Below are 11,714 nucleotides of genomic sequence, written 5' to 3'. Positions count from 1 at the left end.
CAACCCAGGGGTGAGGACTGTCTTCTGTGCTCAGGACTCCCCACTTCAGTTCTTGGAGATGTCTCAGCTCCAGCCCCGCACGGCTTAACCTCAGCCTCCCTGACTGACCCAGTGCTCCAGGCTCTGCTCCAAGGATCCAGTAAGTCTTGGGTCAGCCTCTTCTGTAGGAGACTGGGTGCTGAGTTCACATCCTCCCAAAGAGACCTCTGCAACCCCAGAGTGCAGGGGGTCAGCCCGGCTCCAGCCTGAGGGTGGAGAGACCCATTTTCTACATGAAAGCAGGAGCTGGGGTCAACAGATGTGGGTGAAAAGAGAAGTGTGTGTGTTTGCCGGGGAGGGGGAGTGACTGGATCAGTGTACTCACATATAAGACTGTTTTGACTCATGTACAAACAGTAATTACACTCACACAGTGAACGTCACATGTGCACCACTGACTTTACTCCTCACTCTACTCTCTGCTCTTTGTGTCTGCAGATGTAGGGGTGACTAGGAGGAACTCGAGCACCCACGGATGTGGGTATTCATGAGGGGCGACTGTTTGGTAATTTATATTATATCACGTTGAGGTTTGCTACTAACAGCAACTCTGTGAAGCCAGCTTTATTATTTACATGGGCAGCAGTTTAGGAAAGTGGTGGTAAAACACACATAACATAAAATTTACCACCTTAACCATTTTGAGTGTACAATAAGCAATGTTGAATATATTTAAATTGTTGCTCATCCAATCTCCAGCACTCTTTTCATCTTGTGAACTTGAAACTGTGTCCCCATTTAGCAATAACTCTCTGTTTTCCCCTGGAGAAACAACTATTTTTTTCTTTCTACCTCTATAGATTTGACTACTTTAGGAACTTCTAGCAGGAAGAAGTATACATGCTGTCATTCTGTGACGGTGAAATCACTTATCATAGTGTCCCAACGGTTCTTCCACATTGTAGCATGGCCCAGAATTTCCTGCCTTCTTCGGGCTGGATAATACCCCATTATTTATAGACCACAATGTGTTTGTTCCTTCCTGCATGTACCTTTGGGCTGCTTCCAACTTTCAGCTATTGTGAATAATGCTGCTATGAGTATGGGTGTACAAATATTTCTTTGAGATCCTATTTTCAGTTCTCTTGGGTGTACATACACAGGAGAAATTGCTGGATCACATAGTAAATGCATTTTTAGTTTTTGGAGGAGCCACCATGGCAGCTGTACCATTTTACATTCCTACTAACTGTGCACCATGGTTCATCAGCCAATTTATTTTATTTTTTATTTTTTTTGTTTTTATATATAATTTCATTTATTTATTTATTTGGCTGTGCTGGGTCTTTGTTGCTGCGTGGGCTTTCTCTAGTCATGGGCTACGCTTCCTGCAGTGCGTGGTCCCCTCATTGCGGTGGCTTGCTCTCGTTGCAGAGCACAGGCTCTAGAGCACAGGCTCAGTAATCATGGTACACGAGCTTAGCTGCTCTGAGCCACGTGGGATCTTCCCAGATCAGGGAACGAACCTGTGTCTCTTACACTGGCAGGCGGATTCTTTACCACTGAGCCAGCAGGGAAGGCCTCATCAGCCAATTTAAACAAGAAGGAAACAGAAGCCCAGAGAAGTAAATGAATTATTCAAAGGCACAGGTGCTATCAAGATTCTAACCACACTTCCCTGGTTCTTTGAATGTTTATTTTTAACCAAAATACTAAACTTGGACTTTGGAGTATCACAGGCAGAAATCCCATGGCAGTAACTTGTGGTCACTGGGTCATCCTAGCCCTGCAGAGCAGTGTAGTGAGGGGACATTTCACACCCCAAAGGAGCAGGAAGTAGTCCTGTCATTTCTGATTCAGAATGAAGTCTAGTCCCTCCCTCCAGTTGGGAGGCCTCTCTGGTTTGATGCATTGCCTGAGCTGGGCCACAATCTGTCCCTCCTACAAATTCCATCTCCTTCGGTTACAAAGCAGAGTTTCTATTCCATGTCACTCTGTGAGCAACGAAACAGGAAGATAATCAGGATCTTTGGTGAAGAAATGTGTGGAGTCTGAACTCTGTGATCATCAAGCTCCTAAAAGAGTTACTTCAAGCATATCAAAGAGGGGAGGGAATAAAGATGATAGTAAAGTTCGCTGTTTTATGAAGTGAAAGTGTTAATCTCTCAGTATTGTCCAACTCTTTCTGATCCCATGGATTGTAGCCCACCAGGCTCCTCTGTCTGTGGAATTCTCCAGGCAACTCTACTGGAGTGGGTTTTCATTCCCTTCTCCTGGGGATCTTCCTGACCCAGGGATTGACTAAAGGAAGACAAAGAGTGGTATGCAGCTTGTGCAAAATCAGACAAACTAATATGTAGCAGAGTGAAATTTGAACCAACAGATGGATTTCTATTCAAAAGTAAGCATTCTTATCCATTCAACTCATACCAACTAAGCAGCTACTCTGTGCCTGGCACTTTGCTGTAAGCCTTTGCTTTTGTAGGAGCAGAAATTTTTTCTTTATAGGAGCTTTTACTGGTCTAATAATTAAGTTGGCATAAGTTACATTAACAAGTTTAATTTGTTATGTATTGGAATACCATGAAAACTGAGAGGCTCAAAGACAGGAATTTGAGGCTTATATGCCCCCCTGAGCTAAGGAGAAGGGGTTAGGGATCTGGGGCTTCAAAAGGGAGGAGGTCAATCCACAGGATGATGGGAAGAGCTAGTGTTTGGGAAACAAATGTTTGCTGCTCTAGACAGGTAAGTCTTTCTGAGATAAAAAGCTATCCCTGGTAAATAACTCTCTGCCTGGCATAGGTCTCCTAATCTACATTATTTTGAGCAGTTAAAGGAGAGACAAGGAACTTCTCCTGAGTCTGCAGGGTCTTAATTGACTTTAGCTCAAAGCAACCTGCATGCCAAAGTGGGACATTTGAGGGAGACAGTCTGCTCCCCTTCACTTCTCTTTTAACAAACTTTCTAGTAACTTTGAATCATGTTAAGAGTCTTCTTTATGTTTAAGAAACCAAAGCTCAGAGATGGAGAACTTAGCAATGTGTCCTTTGACCACCTGGTCCCCATCACGCTGTTCATCTGTGAAACTCCCAGGACCAAGGGTGGATAACATTCTTGATGGCTTTGTGTCTTGTTTCCTCAGCAGATCTTACTTCCTCAACTCTGTCTAGGATGCGATGTCAGGATGTTCACCAATTTGGTCAGAAGCTGGCTCGAAGGTGACAGTTGAAGCCCACTGAGGGGTCTGAGAGTCCCAAGGCCCGTCACCTGAACACCCTTGACCTGGTGGCCTTCGGTGTGGCCAGCACCCTGGGGGCTGGCGTGTACATCCTGGTGGGAGAAGTGGCCATGTTCGTTGCTGGACCAGTGATCATCATCTCCATCTTGGTGGCCGCCCTGCCTTCTGTGTTGTCTGGGCTCTGCTATGCCGAGTTTGGGACATGGGTGTCATGGACCGGTTCTGCACATCTCTACAGCTACATCAGTGTGGGAGAACTGTGGGCTTTCGTCACTGGTTGGAACCTCATACTAACTTATGTCATTGGTAAGATGATGGGTGGAAAACGTGTGGGTCCTGAGATCAGAAATTAGGAGTGAGGAGTTGGGTCTTTGATCATTCACGAGCACTTTGTCATCCACTTTGCTGGAGGAGGAGAAGGAGGGTAATAGTGTCAGGAAAACCCCACAACTTCATTCTAATCAGCTTTCTCCTGCTTCCTTAAATGATGGACCAAGAACCCAGAGGAAAGGGAGCTGTCAGGAGTGGGTGAGAGGGAGACGTGTCCCACAGGCTCCTCCCCTCACCGTATTGAAGTCTCTGCTCAGTTGTTGCATTCGTGGGATTTTCCTTTACCACTTGATTTAAGATTTCAACCCTTGTCTCCCATCTTTCCTGTTCCCACTTCACTGTTTTCTTACATAACCTTGATCACCTGCCAACATATTAAATAGTTGACCTATATGGTGATCATTTGCATCTACTTGCCCTACCTCATGAAAAAACTCTTTGAGAGTAGGTGTTGATGCAAAATCTTGGCTCTTTGTGCACCAACACCAAACAGAAATACAGAGACAGTCATGAAGGAGAAGGAGAAAGGGACTTTATTTCTTTGCCAGGCAAAGGGGGAACACAGTAGGTTAGTGCCTTAATAACAGTGCCCTCACTTCCTGGGGAATAGGGAGAGGTTATACAGTCAGGGCTCCTGGTCAGAGCTATCCTGACAAGTTCACAGTATGTGCAGAATCTCAGGTGATCAGCTCTCCTAATTTATTTTTAAGTTTTTATTTCTTTCTTTTCTTGAATATTTATTTATTTGACTGTGTCAGGTCTTAGTTACAGCACACAGGATCTTTCATCGAGGGGCATGGACTCTCTGGTTGTGATGCTCACGTTTAGCTGCTCTGTGCCACGTGGGATCTTAGTTCCCTGACCAGGAATCGAACGTGACTCCCTTCATTGCAAGCCAGATTCTTAACCACTAGACAATCAGGAGAGCAACCAACAAGCCACCCAATATTGATGAGCTTCTGTGGTCTCTTTAATCTTGCCTCAGGTGTTTTCTTGGCCCCTCCCCCCACCTTGATTAGCAACTTTTTGAATCTGTTCTTTGGAACTCAGGGAAGGTCAAGGAAGCTAGAGTTTTGCCTACAAGAAATGGGGGACAAAAAGGTCTCTGTGTCCAGAGTCCCACAAAGCTGTACTCACCATCAGTATTTGGTAATTTTCCCCCAAAATATATCCTATGGCACATAGAGGGGTTCAATTTATGTTTGTTAACAAATGTTCCTTCTGCTGCTGCTGCAGCCGTTGCAAGTGTGGCCAGGGCCTGGAGCCACCCCTTCGACAGCCTGATTGGGAACCGCATCTCTCAGGCGTTAGAGTGAACTTTCTCTCCGTATATGCCCTACTTCCTGGCCAAGTACCCAGATTTTGTTGCACTGGCCGTGTTGCTGCTTCTCACTGGTAAGCTGGGGATTTTCATGATCGGATGGGAAGAGTGGGGTGTGGAGGGGGAAATGGGGTGGGAAAGGCTTGGGGTAGAAGCATGGTGGGGGAATAGAACTGGGAAGAATGGTCTGTAGTATGAGAGAGAGGAAGGCAAGACATAGACCATTGTTTCCCACCCTAGGCTTTACTGATCTTTTAGGCTGGAACAGCCTTTGGTGTGGGGGCTAACCTGTGCACTGTAGGATTTTCTTAATTTAATCACCGTTGAATGTGTAGCATCTTTGGACTACGCTCATTAGATATGGGTGACACCAACCCCCCCAAATTGTGACAATCAGAATGTGTCCAGGGAGTTTCTTGGTGGCTTCACTTCAGTTCAGTCGCTCAGTCATGTCTGACTATTTGCAGCCCCATGCAGTGCAGCATGCCAGGCTTCCCTGTCCATCACCAACTCCCAGAGTTTGCTCAAACTCATGCCCATCAAGTCAGTCATGTCATGCAAGCATCTCATCCTCTGTTGTCCCCTTCTCCTCCTGCTTTCAATCTTTCCCAGCACCAGGGTCTTTTCCAATGAGTCAGTTCTTTGCATCAGGTGACCAAAATATTGGAGTTTCAGCTTCGGCATTGGTCCTTCCAATGAATACTCAGGACTGATTTCCTTTACTATGGACTGGTTGGCTCTCCTTGCTGTCCAAGGGACTCTCAAGAGTCTTCTCCAACACCACAGGTCAAAAGAATCAGTTCTTCAGTGCTCAGCTTTCTTTATAGTCCAACTCTCACATCCATACATAACTACTGGAAAAACCATAGCTTGGATTAGATGGCCCTTTTTTGGCAAAGTAATGTCTCTGCTTTTTAATATGCTGACTGGGGTGGTCAGACCTTTTATCCAAGGAGCAAGTGTCTTTTAATTTCATGGCTGCGGTCACTGTCTGCAGTGATTTTGGAGCCCAAGAAAAGAAAGTTTGTCCCTGTTCCCATTGTTTCCCCATCTACTTGCCCTGAAGTGATGGGACTGGATGCCATGGTCTTGGTTTTTTGAATGTTGAGTTTTAAGCCAGTTTTTTTCACTCTCTTCTTTCACTTTCACCAAGAGGTTCTTCAGTTCCTCTTCACCTTCTGTCAAAAGGGTGCTGTCCTCTGTGTATCTGGTGGTTCAGTGGTTAGGATTCTGGGTTTTCACTGCCATGGCCCAGGTTCATCCATGGCAAGGGAATGGAGATCCTGCAAACCATGGCATGGCCAAAAAATGAGCCCAAAACAAAACAAAGAGAATGTCTCCAGATGTTGCCAACAGTCCCTTGGGGAACAAAACCACTCCCAACTGAGAAGCATTTACTTAGACTGACAAGTTTCTTCCACTGTACTGAGACCAAACTTTTTTTTAATTGAGAGAAAATTTACAGAGCATAAAATTAACCATTTAATTATATCCCCCCCCCAGTTTTATTGAGTTAGTTGACATCCAGCATTGTATAAGTTTAAAGTGTACCACATGATGATTTGATAGACATGTCTACTGTGATATGACAGCACAGTAAGAAACAAGCGACCTTAAAGTGTACTTAGTGGGACTTAGTACCTTCACAGTGTTGTGTAACCGTCACTTCCATCTAGTTCCAAACATTTGCATCACAACCAAAGGAAACCCTACACTCACTGAGCAGTCACTGTCCATCTATCCACCACCATCAGCCCTCCTGGCACTAGCCACTGGTCTGCTTTCTGTGTCTATGGATTTGGCTATTTTGGATGTCTCATATTCCATCTTTCCCACAGGATTACTGGTTCTGGGAGCTCTTGAGTCAACCCTGATTTACAAAGTGTTCACAGGCATCAACATTTTGGTTCTCAGCTTCATCATCATCTCTGGCTTCATTAAGGGAGACCTGCACAACTGGAAGCTCACGGAACAGGACTACACATTGAACACATCTGAATCCAGTGGCACCTCTAGGTTAGGAGGGTTTTCTTGTCCATAGTGACACTTGTGTGATGGAGGGTGAAAGTCTGCAAATCTTGTGGGGACTAAAAAGTGGCAACCCACTCCAGGATTCTTGCCTGGAGAATCCCATGGACAGAGGAGCCTGGCAGGCTACATCCCATAGGGTTGAAAGAGTCAGTCATGATTTATTGACTAAACCACCACCAAACAGACCTGGGCTGATGGATCTAAGTGATGGGGGTCCTGGATCCCAGCACTTGTGGTATGAAGGGAAGAGTCCAGTGAAGATGGCTGAACTCACCTCACCCATGTTCTTCCTCATTCCTTCTCTCACCATAGGTTGGGTCCTCTGGGTTCTGGAGGGTTTGCACCTTTTGGCTTTGATGGAATTCTCCAGGGAGCAGCTATGTGTTTCTACATGTTTATTGGTTTTGATGCCATTGTCACTAAAGGTAATATAGTCACTGTGCTTCTCCTCAGGGGTTTGGCCACAGATTAGGCTGCCCTTGGGCATAGGAGTCGGAAGAAGTTTAGGCTGCTTTTGATGGTGCAAGAGGAAAGGGAATATTGTGCTTTCGCTCACTGTGTTTTCCTAACCTAGTACATCTATGCATCCTGCAGGGGAAGAAGCCCTAAATCCTCAATGGTCCATCCCCGTGAGCACCATGATCACGATCATCATCTGCTTTTTGGCATGCTTTGGTGTCGCAGCGGCACTCACTCTCATGGTGCCCTACTACCAGATTCATCCTGACAGCCCCTTGCCACAGGCTTTACTCCATGTTGGGTGGGGCCCTGCCAGATATGTCGTGGCTGTTGGCACCCTCTGTGCTCTTACATCCAGGTCAGTGTCATGGTTTTCTCCCCATTGACTGTCAGATGCTCGGGTATCCCAGCCCTTGGGATTGAGAGACAAGAGGGAAGAACACCTTGACCCAAGTAGACTACAGCATGGAAGCCCCAGTCTTTCCTTCCTGTCTCTCCATGTCCTCATATACGTTTCCATTTTCTTTTCCAGTCTCCTCAGTGATATGTTTCCCATGCCTCGGGTGATGTACATGATGGCAGAGGATGGACTCCTTTTTCGGGGACTTGCCCAGATCCATGCACACACAGGCACCCCTGTCATGGCCATCAGGTCTTCTGGAACCCTTGCAGGTGAATAAACAAAACCCACCCCTTGTTTGATCATTTCCTTACCTTTGATATTTCTGGCCGTTTCTCACTCCCTTCCCTGCCTTCTCTGTGCCCTCATCCTAGCGGTCATGGCGTTACTCTTCAAGTTCAGCGATCTGGTGGGCCTCCTATCAATCGGGACCCTGCTTGCTTACTCTCTGGTGTCTCTCTCTGTCCTTGCCCTCAGGTGAGACTCTGCTACACCTTGGCTGGGGGTCGTGGACTCAAGGGGAGCTAAGATTCTTCTAGCTTCATGTCCTGCTCTGCTGAAGTCAGGAAAGAGTTGGATTAAGCTGTCTGATATTGGATGAGTATAGGGGCTGCTGTTAATCCTGCCTTAATATCCTCTCACTCAGGTACCAGCCAGATCAGAATTTCAGCAAGAAGGAGAAAACAGAGGAGGAAATTGAGATGAAGCCTAAAGTTGAAAAAAAAAACTGTTCAGAATCTGTCTCTGAAGCAGGAAACTCAAACATTCTGAAGAGTCTGTGGTTCCCTACCAGCACCATCCCCACCCGGAAATCTGGCCAGATTGTCTAATGGATGTGCCTTCCTGCTTGGTGAGCAGTGGGACTTCTCTTTGGTGATATTCTGAAATTGCCAGGATGGGTAGGAGTGTATATTTGTCTGTTGAGGGGTCTTGGAGATATGATGGCCCTTCCTGATGTGGGCAGCCTGGGGAGGGGTGTGACCCGAGGTCCTGATGTCTTTGTCTTCTGGGTCCAGCCTGTTCTCCTCCACCTTGACCCTTGCAGTTCTCCTGCTGACCATCCTGAGCCTGATCCTGGCCCGGTGGCCCAGACGTGTGTTCTCTGGAGACCCCGTGCTCACAGCAGTGACTGTGCTGCTGCTGCTGCTCATCACTGGGGTCACGGTCATCACCTGGAGGCAGCCCCAGGACCCCTCTCCTCTTCCATCCAGGGTAGGTGAGGGACTTCCCTGGTGGTCCAGTGGTTAAGAATTCACCTTGCAATGCAGAGGATGCAGGTTAGATTCCTGGAGGGGGAACAAATATCCCACATGCTGCAGGGCAACTAAGCCCTTGCCCCACAACTAGAGAAGCCCTCAGGCCACAACTCAGTTCTGATGCAGCCTAATTAATTAATTAATTAATTAATTTTTTTAAAAGTAGGTGGCCTTATGTGCCCAAACTATCCACCTTGAGTGAATGTAGTCTACCTGCTTTGAGGTTTAAACCTCCTTTGCTGAACATGGGAAGATGAGAAATTGCTCAAACCAACGGACCCTTCCCTGATCCACACTCAGTGCTTCACATGCCCAGTTTCAGTAGGCACTGAACACAGAGCTTCAATAGGACTGGAGTCTTCCTGGCCACATGTGGGTTGGGGGCTCCTTTTCTGACATTGGCTGTGTTCAGGGGTGAACTGACTTTGCCCACAGGTCCCTGCTCTGCCTGTCCTCCCACTGGTGAGCATCTTTGTGAACCTTTACCTGATGATGCAGATGACTTCTGGGTCCTGGATCCAATTCGGTGTCTGGAATGCCATTGGTAAGTGGTTTTCTTGGATTAAGAGACATCTCAGTTGACTTATCCCCATCCTCTTCCTAGCACCACTCCCCTATTCTGTGTCAGACACCCTCATAGGAGACCTACTGAGCAAGTATAGGGTTCCCTGGTGTCTCAGTGGTGAAGAATCCACCAGCCAGTGCAGGAAACATAAGAGCATGGGTTCGATCCCTGGGCCAGGGGGATCCCCTGGAGGAGGAAATAGCAACCCACCCCAGTATTCTTGACTGAAGAATCCCATGGACAGAGGAGCCTGGAGGGCTATGGTCCGTGGGGTCAGGAAAGAAACAGTCACTATTGAGAGACTGAGCATGCACATGAGCGTGTGTGTACACAAGTGTGTATCAGTAAGGAGAGCACCTACTTTCCCTTCTCATCATCTCATTTCCCTACTAGGATTTGCCATATACTTTGGCTATGGGATCCGACATAGCCTGGAGCAGAACTAGAAGCAACAGCCTCTACCTTCCAAACTCTTCACCCAAGCATCCCTTCTGCTGAATCATCTTAACCACAGGACATAGATGCTGTGTGGAATCCCTCCATACACTAGAGGAATCTTCTGGTTCAAGGGGCACTTTGAGCCTCTATGCACTATGAAGGTGCAATGCATCTAGGGACCTATATTTATTGCCAGTGGACAAATGACTTACATGCTGAATAATTTTTAAGTATTCTTTTTAGACCACAATACCCATATAAAAAAGGGCATGTTTTATAAGTGTGCAGCAAGATGATATTTCACAAAGAATGTATAACAATGTAAGCAGCTACTGGAGGAAGAAATAAACATTAACCTCACATACAAAGCTCCTCCTCATGCTTCTTTTTAGCAAAAATGCAGAGATGACTGGGAAGGAAAGACAGGTAACTGTATACTATGCCCAGTGCTGCACTTGAAATATTAGGACAGAGGTAAGTTGGAAGTAAAAGGAAGGGAACAGATACACTGTGCAAACAGTAACACAAGAAAGCTAAGACAGCTATATTACTATCAGGCAAAGTAGACTTTAAGAAAAGGAGAAGAATAACAGATAAAGTGGATCATGTCATCATGGTAAAATGGTCATTATTTTTCCCCCAGCTTTATGGAGGCATAGTGTAATCTTTTGTAAATGACTATTTCTCTTTACTTTTCTATCACAGACTCTTGGAGTTACACAATAGAGTTGATAATGGAAAGTTTTTAATTGGGGGAAAAAAACACACCTGCATTGTCAGAGGTGAAGGAAAGAAGTAGTAAGTAGTGATTTATTGATAAATGATTACAACTGGGTGGAAAGAAAAGACAGGAAATGAAACTGGATAGACATGTTAAGGAGTTAGTGCAGAACAGAGTGCCTGACATTGAGATTATGCACATTCAAGATATTGATAATAATGAAGTAGAGGGTTGTTTGTGGGGATGAGCAACTGCTCTAGAGTAAATGAGGGATACAGGTCAATAAACTGAGTAGCAAGGTATTAGATGAGTAAAAATACAGATGGAGGTGGACGAACAGAATTAGGAACATCACTACCTTGCCAGTTCTCATGACAGTACAGGCTTAGGAAGAAATTAATGAAGATTGAAGCTGTCAAGTAGAACTTTGTCTGAAGGGGTTGACATCACCTGATTGCTGTTCTTCACTTACTGCTGTGGGCCAACCAGATATCCTGTGCTATCAATATGCTGTAACAGGCAACAGAACACCACCCATAAAAGAGCCTTGATGAGAAATTGAATCAACCCTTCCAGGTCCTTCTGGTCGGTCTAAGGATTAAATTGACATGAGATAGCTTAACGGGACAAAAATCAAGTGATAGCTCAATAATGTGATGAAGGTGAAAGAGGGGAGTGAAAAAGCTGCCTTACAACTCAACATTAAAAAAAACAAAGATCATGGCATCCAGTCCCATCACTTCATGGCGAATAGATAGGGAAACAATGGAAACAGTGGCAGACTTTATTTTCTTGGGCTCCAAAATCACTGCAGACAGTGACTTCAGCCATGAAATTAAAAGACACTTGCTCCTTGGAAGAAAAGCTATGATAAGGCTTCACAGTGAATTAAAAAACAGACAAATCTCGAAACATCCCACTCTCACCTTCTCCCACAGAATCCAAAATTCTGTTCTGTACATTGGTGTCTCTTTTT

At 45.7% G+C, this 11,714-nt stretch overlaps 1 pseudogene; it reads left to right on the top strand.

Moving 5' to 3' along the window:
* LOC110125529 (cationic amino acid transporter 3-like) lies at positions 1-10,360 on the top strand (annotated as a pseudogene).
* The last annotated feature ends 1,354 nt before the right edge of the window (positions 10,361-11,714 follow it).

Source organism: Odocoileus virginianus, chromosome 20 (genome assembly GCF_023699985.2).
Source record: "Odocoileus virginianus isolate 20LAN1187 ecotype Illinois chromosome 20, Ovbor_1.2, whole genome shotgun sequence".
Taxonomy (NCBI): Eukaryota; Metazoa; Chordata; class Mammalia; order Artiodactyla; family Cervidae; genus Odocoileus; species Odocoileus virginianus.
This window is presented reverse-complemented; position numbering and strand designations above follow the sequence as displayed.